The sequence below is a fragment of the Anomaloglossus baeobatrachus genome, unplaced genomic scaffold (assembly GCF_048569485.1).
Source record: "Anomaloglossus baeobatrachus isolate aAnoBae1 unplaced genomic scaffold, aAnoBae1.hap1 Scaffold_2781, whole genome shotgun sequence".
Taxonomy (NCBI): domain Eukaryota; kingdom Metazoa; phylum Chordata; class Amphibia; order Anura; family Aromobatidae; genus Anomaloglossus; species Anomaloglossus baeobatrachus.
In genome coordinates, this window is record NW_027442266.1 from 9,873 (window position 1) to 27,201 (window position 17,329).

At 48.4% G+C, this 17,329-nt stretch overlaps 1 protein-coding gene across 2 annotated transcripts in view; it reads left to right on the plus strand.

The window, feature by feature from the left end:
* Window positions 1-239: 239 nt before the first annotated feature.
* Window positions 240-17,329, plus strand: part of LOC142265843 (uncharacterized) — a 58,127-nt gene continuing 41,037 nt past the window's right edge. Inside the window, exons 1-3 of one of the 2 annotated variants that reach the window (XM_075332286.1) lie at window positions 240-609; window positions 988-1,102; window positions 2,957-3,165. The gene's annotated coding sequence lies outside the window, so the exon portion shown is untranslated. The remainder of the gene's footprint in view (window positions 610-987; window positions 1,103-2,956; window positions 3,166-17,329) is intronic. The other variant, XM_075332287.1, reaches the window with a different exon arrangement.

Below are 17,329 nucleotides of genomic sequence, written 5' to 3' on the forward strand. Positions count from 1 at the left end.
ACATCCACTTCCTGGAGTGGGAAGGACGTTTGGCGTCACATCGATGTCACACGGCAGCCGCCCAATAGCAGCGGAGGGGCGGAGCTGAGCGGGACGTAACATCCCGCCCACCTCCTTCCTTCCGCATTGCCGGGCGGGAGCCGCAGGATGCAGGTAAGCTGCAGTTCATCGTTCTCGGGGTGTCACACACTGCGATGTGCGCTACCCTGGGTACGATGAACAACCTGACGTTCAATTTTTCAGAAATGAACGACGTGCATGCGATGAACGTTTTTTCGTTCAATCGCAATTGCACGCCGCTGTCACACGCTACAACATACCTTACGATGCCGGATGTGCGTCACTTACGACATGACCCCGCCGACACATCGTAAGATACCTTGTAGCGTGTAAAGCGGCCTTAATCCTGATAAATGTGATTATCAAAGAGAAAATGTTCATTCTAATACGTCATTCAGAGAATTTCAGAATCAGAAAATGAAGAGGAGGAAGGAGAACCAATAAGAAGGATATGAGAAGATCTCCAATACGGAAGAAGAAAAAATGAACTTGACGATGAATGAATTTATGGATATTTTATGAGTGTGTCCCGCTCTGAGGAGACCTCTGGTGAGTCTGGGATCAGAAGGTCACAGCACCTTATTGTTCACAGGTCTACAACTTGATTTGAGTGAATCTACTTTCTTTTAGTGCTGTAGGGGTTAAGGATTCTTTCCAATCTGGCTATCCTTTGTAGCCTTAATCTCAGGTACATCTCTTATGTGACCACTTCCCTTCAATATAAAAAGTCACGTGTTTTGCCATTTGATGCCAGTTATAGAGTCTAATTCTATGCTGACCTCTTTGGAAGGGGCCTGTGTCTGAAAGAAGCTGAGGAGTTGTGATTATTACTGCTGTGGTGTTTAGCTGCATTGGTACAGTTTTATATTGTTTTTGCTTTCTGTGTTTATTTTTCCTTTATCTCCTTTACCTGTTGTGCTACTGCAGTGATGAGACTACTGCTGGCTGTCTCAGTAGCCAGAGTGAATGAGTGCCTAGGCACGTGATAACGACAGGGGGGTGAAGGACCCGTGACATTATGGAGCATAGAGTATAGACACGGGTGAGTTGTCTCTTCTTCCTATCATCAGGGCCTTCCTTTTTTACCATTTCCATTGTTACCCTGGTGTTATGCTGCACGCTAGGTTTCTGTACGCTCTGGCGTGACATAATGTTGTGGTTTTGATACCAACTGTCTAAAGGCTACTTTACACACTGCGATATCGGTCCCGATATCGCTAGCGTGGGTACCCGCCCCCATCTGTTGCGCGACACGGGCATATCGCTGCCCGTGCCGCACAACATCGCCCACAGCCGTCACACATACTTACCTGTCCGGCGACGTCGCTGTGACCGGCGAACCGCCTCCTTTCTAAGGGGGCGGTCCATGCGGCGTCACAGCGACGTCACTGAAACGTCACTGAACCGCCGCCCAATAGCAGCGGAGGGGCGGAGCTGAGCGGGACGTAACATCCCGCCCACCTCCTTCCTTCCGCATAGCGGCCGGGAGGCAGGTAAGGGAACTTCCTCGTTCCTGCGGCGTCACACGCAGCGATGTGTGCTGCCGCAGGAACGAGGAACAACCTCGTTACTGCTGCAGTAACGAGATTTGAGAATGGACCCCCGTGTCGCCGATTAGCGATTTTGCACGTTTTTGCAACGATGCAAAATCGCTTATCGATGTCACACGCAACGGCATCGCTAATGCAGCCGGATGTGCGTCACGAATTCCGTGACCCCAACGACTCCGCATTAGCGATGTCGTAGCGTGTAAAGCCCGCTTTAACGGTTAAGCAGATCGGAGTCCTGCACAGATGGTTAAAGTTTGTCAGTGGCATTTTTTTGCTGATGATAGAAATGTTTCAAGTCAGACTTAAGGCCGCTTTACACGTAACATCCCGCCCACCTCCTTCCTTCCTCATTGCAGGAGGCAGCAGGTAAGAGGAGGTTCCTCGTTCCTGCGGTGTCACACATAGCGATGTGTGCTGCCGCAGGAGCGACAAACTACATCGTACCTGCAGCAGCAACGATAATTGGGAATAGGGGGGCATGTCACCGATGAGCGATTTTGAACGTTTTTGCGACGATTCAAAATCGCTCATAGGTGTCACGCAATGACATCGCTAAAGCGGCCGGATGTGCGTCACAAATTGCGTGACCCCAACGAGATCGCATGAGCGATGTCGCAGCGTGTAAAGCGGCCTTTACTCTAGTAATAAATTTACGTGTAATTAATTTGAAGGATTCTCCTCTGAACAAAAGACCATTGTAATGCTAAACTAATTGGATGAGGATCGTAATTTGGAAGAATTGGTGGGGGTCATGATGTTAAACCAAAGGTCTCAAACACTCATTATTATGCAGTAACATCTCGCGTACCATCATTAGACATGTTCCAGAATATGATAGAAAAGGATCAGTTGGCTCTGCCCCGTTATGTCTCCTCCAATAAAAATAAAATAGTATATAATTTAACAAGAAATCATTATATTGCCATCTGTAAACTAAAAAATAACAACTATTTGGTTATACGTAAGTCAGACAAGGCGGGATGTATATAGTGCTATTGGATGCCTCTTTATATAAAAAATGAGAATATGACATTTTGGAAAATAATACTACTTACCGTAGATTGCAATCAATCCAGCTGATGTCTGTTCTAAATCGTTATACAATATGTTGGTTGGCGGTTGGTTCTCTTTAAGATTCCTTCCTCAAATGCTTCTATTTTGAGAAATGTAGAATGGATCCATAGTTGTAATCCCTTAGTGTATGGGGTTGGAGAGAATATTCTGAGCTTCCTTATATAGTCATCCATGTTTTGGATGACTATTCCATCCCCCTTGTTGGCTTATAGAGTTACTATATCTGAATCATTGCAAAATAATTTTAGAACATCCTTTTCTTTTCCATGTAGGTTATTTTGGGAGTGTAATATTTCTGATTTTATTGAACTCTTCGAGCACCAAGATGAGGAAAGTGTCCAAAAAATGACCTTCGCTTTCAAGGGAATAAAAGCTCAATTTTGGAAAACATCAATATGTAGTCTTGTGTCATATAGAAATTACAAAATCCATAAAGACTCAACAAGACCCCTATACAGCTGACCCTCTCCTTTGGAAACAGGTAATTAAAGAGAATCCTCTAGCAGGTGTGAAGCCAATCTCAGCTTGAATTTACAAGAATGCAGAAAAGGACAGATTTATGAATGGTAGAGTTAAGAGCAGCAGTTGTACTGAAAAATAGCAGATAAGTTCAAATAATTTGTTTCCCCTTATAGAAAATACAAAGTAAGGTATAATGAACTGTATTGATATAATAGATATGAAAGTCATATGTTCGAATTTGTGATAAAACAGAGAATGCAAAGCATCGTTTCACATCATTGGGTTATGGTCGGGGTCTCACCCAATAGATATGGACCACATAGATGAAAATATCTATGCAATGTCTCCTATCTATGAACAGATAAAATCGTGACAGGAAAGATGCCAGAATATATCCCCCTTGGGACCTCCAGGGATGGAGATATTGTAAAAGTTGGGAATCTTATCATTTTCTAAGATTTAGACACATCCTATCGTTATCTGAAGTCCAGCCTTTTATGAGTCACCAGAGGGGAAGTATGTGGGTGTAACTTGGGTTAATAAAAAGCTGATGCCAATTATGATCCTTGTTCAATGAAAGGAACATTGCTGTGTGGGATTGTTCCACGTTCCTTTGGAGTCCTTCCCTCCAGAAATCTGAAGGAATTTCTGTGACCCAGGTTCATTTATTTTCTTGCTTTATTCCCTTTTATTTTATGTAATTGTATATACTGTATTGTTTTCCCCTTTGCATCATCTTTTGTATATTTTTATAAATACTGCCAACTTTTCAGATTAAATATATAACATTTAATAGCGTATGGCTTTGGGATGTGGTTTATAGATTAACCCCTTCATCCCCCAGCCTGTTTTCACCTTAAAGACCAGGCCACTTTTTGCAATTCTGACCAGTGTCACTTTGACAGGTTATAATTCTGGAAAGCTTCAACAGATCCCAGCAATTCTGACATTGTTTTTTCGAGACATATTGTACTTCATGTCAGTGATAAATTTAGGTCAATATTTTTTGCATTTGTGAAAACTTTGGAAATTTGGCGAAACGTTTGAAAAATTCGCAATTTTCAAAATTTGAAATTTTATGTCCATAAATCTGAGAGATATGTCACACAAAATAGTTACTAAATAACATTTCCCACTTGTCTACGTTACACCAGTGCAATTTTCGAAACAAAGTCTTTTTTCGTTTTGAAGTTAGAAGGGTTCAAAGTTCATCAGCAATTTCTCATTTTTCCAACAAAATGTACAAAAAAAATGTTTACCACATTTGGAATGACTTTGAGAGGCCTAGGTGACAGAAAATACCCAAACGTCACCCCATTCTAAAATCTGTACCCCTCACACTGCTCAAAACTACATCCAAGAAGTTTATTAACCCTTTAGGAGCGTCACAACAACCAAAGCAATGTGGAAGGAAAAAATAAAAATTTTACTTTTTTACACAAAAATGTTACTTTAGCCATAAAATGTAGCATTTTCACAAGGGTATCAGGAAAAAATGCACCATAAAATTGATTGTGCAATTTCTACTGAGTACACAGATACCTCATATGTGGTGGAAATCAATTGTTTGGGCGCACGGCAGGGCTTGGAAGGCAAGGAGCGTCATTTGACTTTTCAAACGCAAAATTGTCTGGAATCATTAGCGGATGTCATGTTGTGTTTGGAGACCCCCTGAGATGCCTAAACAATGGAGCTCCCCACAAGTGACCCCATTTTGGAAACTAGAGCCCTCATGGAATTTATCTAGATGTTTAGTGAACACTTTTAACCCCTGGAGGCTTCACAAAAGGTTAGAATGTTCAGCCGTGAAAATATATATATATATATATTTCTTTACCACAAAATTGTTATTTCAACTGGGTAGTTTTTTTTCCCACAAGGGTATCAGGAAAAAATGCACCATAAAATGTATTGTGCAATTTCTCCTGAGTACACAGATACTTCATATGTGGTGGAAAGTAATTGTTTGGGCACACGGCAGGGCTCAGAAGAGAAGGAGCGCCATTTCACAGCAAAATTGGTTGGAATTATTAGCGGATGCCATGTTGCGTTTGGAAACCCCCTGAGGTGCCTAAACAATGGAGCTCCCCCACAAGTGACCTCATTTTGGAAACTAGACTCCCCCATGGCATAAATCTAAATGGGTAATGAGCACTTTGAACCCTCACGTGCTTCATACATTGAACCATAAAAACAAAAAAGTACTTTTTTTGCAACAAAAATGTTATTTTAGGCTCAATTTTTTAATTTTTACAGGGGTAACAGGATAAAATGGACAGCAAAATTGTTGGGCAATTTTTCCTGAGTACGCTGATACCTCATATGTGGCAAAAAAAACACTGTTTGGGCGCACGGCAGATCTCCAAAGGGAAGGAGCATCATTTGACTTTTTAAATGGAAAATTAGCTGGAATTGTTAGCCGCACCATGTTGCGTTTGGAGATCCCCCTGATGTGCCGAAAACAGTGGAGCTTCCCCACATGTGACCCAATTTTGGAAACTAGACCCCCCCCCATACAAAAAAATTAGTTTGGCGAAATAAAAAATACAGACGTTAGTAAAACAAAATAAAAAATGAGCGCCTGCAATTGACACTAAGGCAAGTGCCACACGTGAGAGCGATGAACGAATCTTGAATCGCATCATCCAGCACAGCAACACACTCCTGTCTGGAAGAGAGCGACCGTGCCGGATGATGCGATGCGAGACTCATGCATCGATCTCATGTGTGGCACTGGGCTGACCCTTAAAATATTCAGTAAAAAATACTGTAGTTGACGATTACTACAGTATAATTTTACTGGCCCTAAACTAAGTTTCTTTGTATTTCCTTCTTAGTTTACAGAAAAAAAATCAGGACGCACGCACGGATGTGCTGCAAAAGGGGGGGGGGACTAGGTGAGCTGGAAAAAAGGATGGATGGAGGATGGAAGAGGGCGCAACGGATGCAGGAGTGGCGGAGGATGGGGGGATTGTGGAAGGGGAGTGAGATGTGAGATTGGGGATAGCTACCTTACAGGATGGATGTAGGCGGCAGGATCACAGCAGATGGAGAAGGCAGCAGATGGAGGAGGCAGCAGATCCGAGAGGGGGCAGCAGATGAAGAGGATGGGAGAGCTCGGGCAGCAGATCGGGGAGGGGCGCAGCGGCTGATGGAGTGCAACGGCAGATGCAGGGGGGCAGTGGCAGATGCAGGGGGGGGGGCAGAGGCAGATGCAGGGGGGGCAGTGGCAGATGCAGGTGGGCAGTGGCAGATGCAGGGGGGCAGTGGCAGATGCAGGGGGCAGTGGCAGATGCAGGGGGCTGTGGCAGATGCAGGGGGGCAGTGGCTGATGGGGGACAGTGCGGGAGCAGATGCAGGGGGAACGGCGGCAGATGCGGGGGGGGCGACGGTAGATGCAGGGGGCAGTAGCTGATGCAGGGGGCAGTGGCAGATGCATGGGGGCAGTGGCTGATGCAGGGGGCAGTGTCAGATGCAAGGGGGCAGTGTCAGATGCAAGGGGGCAGTGGCACATGCAAGAGGGCAGTGGCAGATGCAGGGGGGCAGTGGCTGATGCAGGGGGCAGTGGCTGATGCAGGGGGCAGTGGCTGATGCAGGGGGCAGTGGCTGATGCAGGGGGCAGTGGCTGATGCAGGGGGGCAGTGGCTGATGCAGGGGGGCAGTGGCAGATGCAGGGGGGCAGTGGCAGATGCAGGGGGTAGTGGCAGATGCAGGGGGCTGTGGCAGATGCAGGGGGGCAGTGGCTGATGGGGGACAGTGCGGGAGCAGATGCAGGGGGAACGGCGGCAGATGCGGGGGGGGCGACAGTAGATGCAGGGGGCAGTAGCTGATGCAGGGGGCAGTGACAGATGCAGGGGGGCAGTGGCTGATGCAGGGGGCAGTGGCAGATGCAAGGGGGCAGTGTCAGATGCAAGGGGGCAGTGTCAGATGCAAGGGGGCAGTGGCACATGCAAGGGGGCAGTGGCAGATGCAGGGGGGCAGTGGCAGATGCAGGGGGGCAGTGGCTGATGCAGGGGGCAGTGGCAGATGCAAGGGGGCAGTGGCAGATGCAGGGGGGCAGTGACTGATGGGGGACAGTGCGGGAGCAGATACAGGGGGAACAGCGGCAGATGCAGGGGGGGGGCGACGGTAGATGCAGGGGTGGCGATGGCAGATGCAGGGGTGGCGGAGGCAGATGCAGGTGGGGCGACAGCAGATGCATGGGGGGCGACGGCAGATGCAGGGGGGGCAGCAGAAGGAGCAGTGCAGCGGCGATGCAGGGGCGGAGCAGAGCAGGGGCGGAGGAGAGCAGCGGCGAAGGAGATGGAAGGCGGCGAATGATCTGGGGCAGTGGCTGCAGCGGTGGATGATCGGGAACAGCAGTGGATCGGGGGCAGTGACTTACCGATAGTCACCCACCCTCAGGGATCGTTCTCCTCAGCTTCCACAGATGGGCAAGCTGAGGAGAGCGATCACCTACAGATCTCCGACCCCAGATCCACGGTGATTAGAGAGATCGGTCACAAGGCCGATCTCTCCAATCAGAGCTGGGGGAGGGTGCAGCAAAGGTCACCCAGCTCCAGCCAATGATCAGTGCTACAGCTGCAGTGATCATAGCTGGATTTCAATGATTCAGTCATTTTCAATGGCTGAAACATTACACTGGCTGTGATTGGCTGTGCGGCGTTTGTCAGCCAATCACAACCTCCATAGGTCCAGGGAGGAGACACCACCCCTCCTGAGGTCAGGTACAGGTCCTTTCCTTCCCGAATATATATATCCGGCATGGGGCTTTAAGTACCAGGGCACCATGACGGATGTATCCGTCAAAGGTCGTGAAGGGGTTAAGAGGAATAAAGCTACCTCAAACGGGTGTCCAATCGACCTTGATAAGCAGAGACTGATTCCAGCGATGTGTCACTTCCTTGGCTGCTTGCTGAAGTTTTTATAAAAATCATTTTTATCTGCTTAAAATCTACCATTTCTCAAAATGCTGCTGTGTATAACCCCACTCACACCACTGATTGGCAGCTGTCTACAATGAGCATAGACAGGAAGCTGCCAATCAGGGGTGGGGGCAGGGTTATACAGAGCTTATGGAGATAGTCCTTAGGTGTCCGGCAATAGAAGGTCACAGCGTTTCGCTGCGCAACATGGTTCCTAACTTTCTATTGTTGCTGCTGTCAGTATTCAGTGTACTAGGTAGCTCCTCTGTTGGGTTTTTATCCTTTTCCCTTTAGGACCCAAGGGAGCTCCTTTTCCTTCAGCTGCTAATCATCTGTATTTCCCCTTAAATACTCATTTTCTCTGGACTTGTGCCTTACATTATCCTGATGTTTAATTAAGGGGCAAACATTTAGTGACAGAATCCCATTAAATTCACAAAACCCCAGCATAGGTATCATAAATGTTACTTGCTCTTCACAAAGAGATAGCTCTCTTTCAGTTCTGGTCTCTTCTACACCCATATTATAAACTGTAATAAAGGTTTGTGGGCAGAGACGAGCGAATCTAAATAGTAAAGTTCAGTGTTTATATCAAACGCTGATTTTATAGAAAAATCAGTGTTAGAATTCAGAGTTTTGGTGCTTTATGTATCCTAACTACTCGATCTAGCATCGGTGTGCTCGGGTACGCTCGGTGTTCGGCCCAGTGCGAGCCGCTTGCAGTGGTTGAACGGCTTTCACTGGGGGTAAAAACATCGTTATAGAATGTAGTGTGTAAAAGGGAAAAATCCGCCCTCCCTCTCTCCCTCCCTCCCTTCCCCGGAAATACTGTTTATAGCCGGTTGCATGTGGGCGAAAACTCAAACTGCCCAATGAATGAATTCTAATGGGGTTCAGGTCAAGTCCAGGTCCCGAACTGAACCTTATCTAAAGTCTGGCTGAAAAAGCCGAACCCAAACTTCAACGGGTCCGCTCATCTCTATTTGTGGGTAGCCCCACAACAAAAATAATCACTTGGATAGCAAACATATAAAATCCTTTTGTTTTTTGTCCATTATTACAATGATCCTTTGAAAAGGAACCATTTTTATAACATAAGGGGCCTATTTTATGCGGAGGCCACTCCTGATTGATGAAGTGGTGAATGCCTCTTCATGAATCTGGAGTGTGCCTCCTTGTGCTATGCTAGAAATATTACTCCCATCAGGGACTGGAGTGGGATTTCTGGCATAGGGGTACAGCTCGTCATGAATTAAAGGAGCTTTGCTATCACGCCCCATCCCACCCAAGCTCTGCCAATTTTGTAGTGAAAATGCCAAAGGCCACCAAAATTTCGCATGAATCTGAATTGATCCAAATTTTTTAGACTTTTCAAAGCTTGTATGACAATTTTTTTGGCATAAAAGCTTTGATAATTTGAGACCAGAGCATCTTAACTAGAGATGAGCGAGCACCGTAATATTCGTAATCGCTACACTCGTAACGAGTCGTAAATTTGTTCCGAATAGCGAGTACAATGCAAGTCAATTAGAAAAGCGAGTAATTTTCTGCTGGACCCAAGAAAGAGGTCTGGGGACCTGAGTTAAAGGCTGAAATGGATGGGGAAGGGATGAAAGTGAATGGGGAGAGCCTGGAGCATGCATTTCTGACTCACATATGGATTCTGATAATGAGGATGTGACAGTATTACGCCACTTAGTCTCTCTCGCTGTCTCTCCGCTTCATACTCACCGATCACAGGTGCCGCGCGGCTGTCACACTGCACCTGCTGCCTCTCTTCTTCCCTACCCGCTTATTAGCCTCATCACATAATCACTGCACCCGCTCATTAGCCTAATTACATATTTACTTCTTCACCCTGTGATTGGTTGCAGTCAGACCCACCCCCAAGCTGAGTGACAGCTGTCAGACTGCGAGCAATCACAGCCGCCGGTGGGCGGGTCTATATCGTACAGTAAAAAAAAAACGTAAAAAGCCGGTGTGCGTTCCCCCCAGTTTTGATGCCAAGATAAAGCCTCGCAGCTGAGGGTTGGTATTCTCAAGCTAGGAAGACCCATAATAATAATAATAAGTTTCATTTCTAGTGCGCCAACATTTTCCGCAGCGCTTAACAATTAAGAGGGGACATGTACAGACAATATGAGACAATACAAAATAACAAAATTAAGATACCAGGAGGAGTGAGGGCCCTGCTCGTAAGCTTACAGTCTATGAGGAAATAGGGGAGACACAAAAGGTGAATGGGGGGGGAGAATAGCTTGTCATATATGGTCCAGCCATCGATTTAATAGGGTATTCAAAAGCAGTTGCATGAACCCGTCGGTGAAAATGTATACAGGTACAGGGGACAAAAACTGGAAGTCATTATTTGAAGGGCAGAAAGGGACTAGATTAGATCAGGGCAGTGAGGTGATAGGCTAGTCTAAAGAAATATGTTTTTAGGGCCCGCTTAAAGGTGTGGATGTTGGGAATTAATCGGATTGCTCTTGGTCAGGGGTCCCCAAACTACGGGCCGCATCCGGCCCCTGGAGGCCATTTACCCGGCCCGCATCACAATCTCCTTGTGTTATATCAATTGTAAGCGCACAGGCGCTTACAATTGAAATAACCCGCCAAGCGCTATATGGGAAGTCTCGTTCCTGTGTAGACGCTCGTCGCTCGTCGTCCAGACCTAGAATGATCACGTCATGACGCACGACGTGCTCATCTAGACCTTACAGCCGAAGACAGAGGAGCCGGGACCACAGCGCGGGAGCGGCTGCAGTGCTAGGTAAAGTGTATTTTCACTTTTTTTTACTGGGCATGGAGGAGGATCAGAGAGCTGGATCTATATGGGGGATTGATGGGACCTATATGGGGGAGAGCCGGACATATATGGGGGAGAGACCTGGCCCCATATGAGGGAGACTTTGTCGCGGGCGGGGAGGGCGCCGCCGCTGCGCTCGCTAACGCTCGGGTCCGTCGCTGCTGCTATGGCTGCTTGGTGGCTCGAGCGGTGGGCCGGATCCGGGGACTCGAGCGGCGCTCCTCGCCCGTGAGTGAAAGGGGGTAGTTTGGTTTTGGGGATTTGGTCCGTGACGCCACCCACGGGTTGTGGTGAAGTTGGGCACCACCGCTGCTGGTAACGGGGATCCCGGGAGCGATGGCAGGGAGCAGCTGGGATGTTGTTTTCCCCTCCGTGGGTAGGGGTTGGTTGTCCCGGGGCTCGGTGAGGTGACGGGGAGGCAGGGTTGGCAAGGTACAGGGTTGCTTGGACTGCGCAGCGCGGTGCCGGATGGCACGGTAGTACTCATCAGCCACAAATGTACACAAAGTCTCTGGTAAACCAAACGGCTGGATGGACGGGTCCCGCAGCCGGCTGCTGTAGTTTCTCCCGGACGGTTGGTGGTGGCTGCCTTTCCCCTCACCTGTGTGTATGTTTGGTCCCGATGGATTCCCACCGCTAACCCGCTCCCCAGTGTGTATATGTGCCGGAGGAGCCCTTTTGCCCACAGGCTCTGGCCCATGGAACTCTAGCTGTGGCGGTAGCTGTATTTCCTTTTTTTTGCTGGTTGGACGGTTGCCTTCAATCGGATCTTGGCTGTTAGGAAACCCCTGGGGTTCCGGTCACTGACGGATTTGACCTCTAATGGCGACTCCAAGCCTGGTCGGAGTCCGTAGGCCCTGCCTGTGTGTGCTGGCTTCACTTCGCTCCCCAATTCGGTACCGGCGGGCCACCGCCCGTCCCCGGTCCTACGGTTCCGCGTTGAGCTGCCTCTCCTGCAGACGGCCACCACCGCCTGCTAACCTTGCTCTTGGTGCCCGGGCCACACACCCGGACACGGTCAGTTTGCTCCTCGACTACCACTTCACTCCTCTCTCCTTCACTTCCCTAACTGATCTCTCTCTGACTTCCTTTTCCCGCCTCCAGGACTGTGAACTCCTCAGTGGGTGGGGCCAACCGCCTGGCTCCACCCCACCTGGTGTGGACATCAGCCCCTGGAGGGAGGCAACAAGGATTTTGTGTCTGGCTGATGTGCCTGTCTCGGGGTGGGGGTGCATGTTGTAGTACCTGTGACGACCTGGCTAGTCCAGGGCGCCACAACTGCATGGGATCCTATATGGTGGAAGAGCATGGGACCTATATGGGGGGGGGGGCGTGGGACCTATATGGGGGGGGGGGCGTGGGACCTATATGGGGGAAAGAGCTGGCCCTATATGAGGGAGACTGCATTGGACCTATATGGGGGAGACTGCATGGGACCTATATGGGGAGACTGCATGGGACCTATATGAGGGAGACTGCATGGGACCTATATGAGGGAGACTGCATGGGACCTATATGGGGGAGACTGCATGGGACCTATATGGGGGAAGAGCATGGGACCTATATGGGGGAAAGAGCTGGCCCTATATAAGGGAGACTGCATGGGACCTATATGAGGGAGACTGCATGGGACCTATATGGGGGAGACTGCATGGGACCTATATGGGGGAAGAGCATGGGACCTATATGGGGGAAGGAGCTGGCCCTATATGAGGGAGACTGCATGGGACCTATGAGGGGGAGACTGCATGGGACCTATATGAGGGAGACTGCATGGGACCTATACGAGGGAGACTGCATGGGACCTATATGAGGGAGACTGCATGGGACCTATGAGGGGGAGACTGCATGGGACCTATATGGGGGAGACTGCATGGGACCTATATGAGGGAGACTGCATGGGACCTATATGGTGGAAGAGCATAGGACCTATATGGGGGGGCGTGGGACCTATATGGGGGAAAGAGCTGGCCCTATATGAGGGAGACTGCATTGGACCTATATGGGGGAGACTGCATGGGACCTATATGGGGAGGCTGCATGGGACCTATATGAGGGAGACTGCATGGGACCTATATGAGGGAGACTGCATGGGACCTATATGGGAGAGACTGCTTGGGACCTATATGGGGGAGACTGCATGGGACCTATATGGGGGAATAGCATGGGACCTATATGGGGGAAAGAGCTGGCGCTATATGAGGGAGACTGCATGGGACATATATGGGGGAGACTGCATGGGACCTATATGGGGGAGACTGCATGGGACCTATATGGGGGAAGAGCATGGGACATATATGGGGGAAAGAGCTGGCCCTATATGAGGGAGACTGCATGGGACCTATACGAGGGAGACTGCATGGGACCTATATGAGGGAGACTGCATGGGACCTATGAGGGGGAGACTGCATGGGACCTATATGGGGGAGACTGCATGGGACCTATATGAGGGAGACTGCATGGGACCTATATGGTGGAAGAGCATAGGACCTATATGGGGGGGCGTGGGACCTATATGGGGGAAAGAGCTGGCCCTATATGAGGGAGACTGCATTGGACCTATATGGGGGAGACTGCATGGGACCTATATGGGGAGGCTGCATGGGACCTATATGAGGGAGACTGCATGGGACCTATATGAGGGAGACTGCATGGGACCTATATGGGAGAGACTGCTTGGGACCTATATGGGGGAGACTGCATGGGACCTATATGGGGGAATAGCATGGGACCTATATGGGGGAAAGAGCTGGCGCTATATGAGGGAGACTGCATGGGACATATATGGGGGAGACTGCATGGGACCTATATGGGGGAGACTGCATGGGACCTATATGGGGGAAGAGCATGGGACATATATGGGGGAAAGAGCTGGCCCTATATGAGGGAGACTGCATGGGACCTATAAGGGGGAGACTGCATGGGACCTATTTGAGGGAGACTGCATGGGACCTATATGGTGGAAGTGCATGGGACCTATATGGGGGGGCATGGGACCTATATGGGGTAAAGAGCTGGCCCTATATGAGGGAGACTGCATGGGACCTATATGGGGGAAGAGCATGGGACCTATATGGGGGGTGGCATGGGACCTATATGGGGGAGAGAGCACACGTGTAGTGTGCATAGGGATTTTCATCGTTTTTCTTATAGTCCGGCCCTCCCACGATCTGAGGGACAGTGAACTGGCCCCCTGTGTAAAAATTTTGGGGACCCCTGCTCTTCGTAGTATGTTCCAGAGCTTAGGCGCAGCTCGTGAGAAATCTTGAAGACGGGAGTGGGAGGTTCGAATTGTTGAGGATGTCAGTCTTAAGTCATTAGCAGAGCGGAGGGCACGGGTGGGGTGATAGACAGAGATGAGGGAGGAGATGTAGGGTGGTGCGGAACCGTGGACAGCTTTGTGAGTGAGAGTGATAAGTTTATATTGAATTCTGTAAGGGATAGGCAACCAGTGCAATGACTGGCAAAGAGCAGAGGCATCAGTGAAGCGGTTGCAGAGGAAAATGATCCTGGCTGCGGCATTCAGAATGGATTGGAGAGGGAAGAGTTTAGTAACAGGGAAACCAATTAGTAAAGAATTACAATAATCCAGGTGAAAATGAATGAGAGCGACAGTAAGAGTTTTTACAGAGTCAACGGTAAGAAAAGGTCGAATTCTTGATATGTTTTTGAGGTGGAATTGACAAGAACGAGCAAGTGAACGAATGTGGGGAGTGAAGGCGAGATCGTAGTCAAATATAATGCCAAGACAGCGGCCGTGCTGCTGCGGCGTAATTGTAGAGCCACACACAGAAATGGTAATATTGGGTTTCGGAAGGTTAGGAGAGGGAGGAAACAGCAGAAGTTCAGTTTTTGACAGGTTCAGTTTTAGATAGAGGGAGGACATGATGTTGGAGACAGCGGACAAACAATCGGTAGTATTTTGTAATAGTGCAGGGGTGATGTCAGGAGAAGATGTGTACAGTTGGGTGTCATCAGCATAGAGATGGTACTGGAAACCAAATCTGCTGATTGTTTGTCCAATAGGGGCTGTGTATAGAGAGAAAAGGAGGGGGCCAAGGACTGAATCCTGAGGAACAGCGACCGTAAGGGGAAGAGGGGAGGAAGAGGATCCGGCAAAGGATACAGTGAATGAGCGGTCAGAGAGGTAAGAGGAGAACCAGGAAAGAACGGTGTCCTTGAGCCTGATAGAGCGGAGCATAGTGAATAGGAGCTGGTGATCCAAAGTATCAAATGCAGCAGAGAGATCCAGGAGGATCAGCAGGGAGTAGTGACCATTAGATTTAGCTGTTAGTAAATCATTAGAGACTTTAGTAAGAGCAGTTTCAGTAGAATGTAAGGAGTGGAAACCGGATTGTAGAGGGTAGAGGAGAGAATTATCTGACAGCGGATTAAACGGGAGTGGACCAGACGTTCCAGGAGTTTGGAGATGAATGTGAGATTAGAGACAGGTCTGTAGTTAGCGGCACAATTTTGGTCCAGAGATGGTTTTATAAGTAATGGGTGTATGCTGGCATGTTTGAAGGAGGAGGGAAAGACACCAGAAGAGAGTGAGAGATTGAATATTTTAGTTAGGTGAGTGGTGACAGCTGGGGTGACAGATTTAAGGAGATGTGAGGGAATAGGGTCACTGGTGCAGGTAGTAGGGCGAGAAGATGCTAGGAGCCTGGTGACTTCTTCTGTGACTGGATCAAAGAGTGAAAGTGAGCTAGATGAAGTGTAGGAGGTCAGACAATGTGTGGTGTTATGTGTGGTGTTATGAGCCTGGGAGGAAATTTCCTGGCGTAAATGGGCAATTTTTTCTTTAAAATAATTGGCCAGGTCATCTGCACTGAGGTTGGTGAATGGGGCCAGAACTCTTGGTCCTAGGAGGGAATGGAAAGTATCAAAGTGTCGTTTAGGATTGTTGGCTAGAGAGGTGATGAGGGTGTTAAAGTATTCTTGTTTGGAGAGGTGAAGGGCAGCATTGTATGTTTTGAGCATAAACTTATAATGGATGAAATCTTCGGCTAGATTGGATTTTCTCCACAAGCGTTCAGCGCACCTGGAACACCGCTGGAGAAAGCATGTTTGCAACGTGTGCCAGGGCTGCTGCCGTCTGTGCCGAGTTGCTCTGCGTGTAGCAGGTGAAGTTTCATCTAGGGCGCTCTGTATGGTTTCATTATAATGTTTTACAGCAGAGTCAGGACATGAGAGGGAGGATATTGGAGCCAGTGATGACTGCAACTTCTTCAGAAATTTCTGGTTGTTAATGACATGTATATTCCTATATGGGAGGTAAGTGGAGGTGTCCTGAGTGGGTTGACAGCTCTTGACCAAGAATGAAAGAAGGTTGTGGTCAGAGAGTGGGAGAGGGGAGTTAGTGAAATCATGCACTGAGCAGAGACGGGAGAAGACCAGGTCCAGCATATTCCCACCTTCATGTGTAGGAGAGTTAGTTAGTTGTGAAAGGCCAAGAGAGGAGGTTAGAGATAAAAGATGAGTGGCAGCTGGGGAGAGGGGATCATCAATGGGGATGTTAAAGTCCCCCATGACAAGAGTGGGGAGGTCACAGGCTAGAAAATGTGGAAGCCATGTGGCAAAATTATCCAAGAACTGACTTGTTGGGCCTGGAGGGCGATACACAACTGCTACTTGCAGGGAGAAGGGTCTGTAAAGCCTGACAGTGTGGACCTCAAAAGAAGGGAAGATAAGTGAGGGAACAGGAGGGTTGACCTGAAAAGTGCAGTTTGAGGAAAGCAACAGACCAACACCTCCACCTGATCTGTTGTCAAGTCTAGGGGTGTGAGAAAATTGTAGGCCACCATATGAGAGAGCAGCAGCTGCGGTGGTGTCTGTCTGCTGAATCCAGGTCTCAGTAAGAGCCAGGAGGTTAAGGGAATTGGAAAGGAAGAAGTCATGGATGAAGGAGAGTTTGTTACATGCTGAGCGCGAGTTCCAAAGGGCACAGTTAAAAGAGACAGAAAGTATGCAAGGAATATTAATGAGATTTAGGGGTTTTCTGAATATGCCAGGGAAGGAATTGAGCTTACTATTATAAGAAGGTCCTTGATTAGGTGCAATATCTCCTGCTAAAAGGAGGAGAATAGAGAGAGTGAGCATATGGATAAGAGATTTTTGAGAGTGTCTATTACGTTGCATGGTGGGTGTGAATGGATCTGGATGGTTTATAATTTTGAAAAGAGCATGAGGGCAGTACATAGGAGAGGAGAGAAGGGCTGATATAGATGGAGTGTACTGGGTGTGTGAAAGAGCAATAGAAATGAGGAATTGAAGCAGCTAGCATATAAATGGTACAAATACATAGGGTGGAAACATGTTGCAATACACCAAAATGTGTAGCAAGTTTGTTTCATTGTTTTGCATGCCTTACCTGTCTCCTGCCCTGTACAACTGCCATGAATAACTGCTGTGCACTTATTAAAAAAATCTGCACAAATGCCCCCTGCATA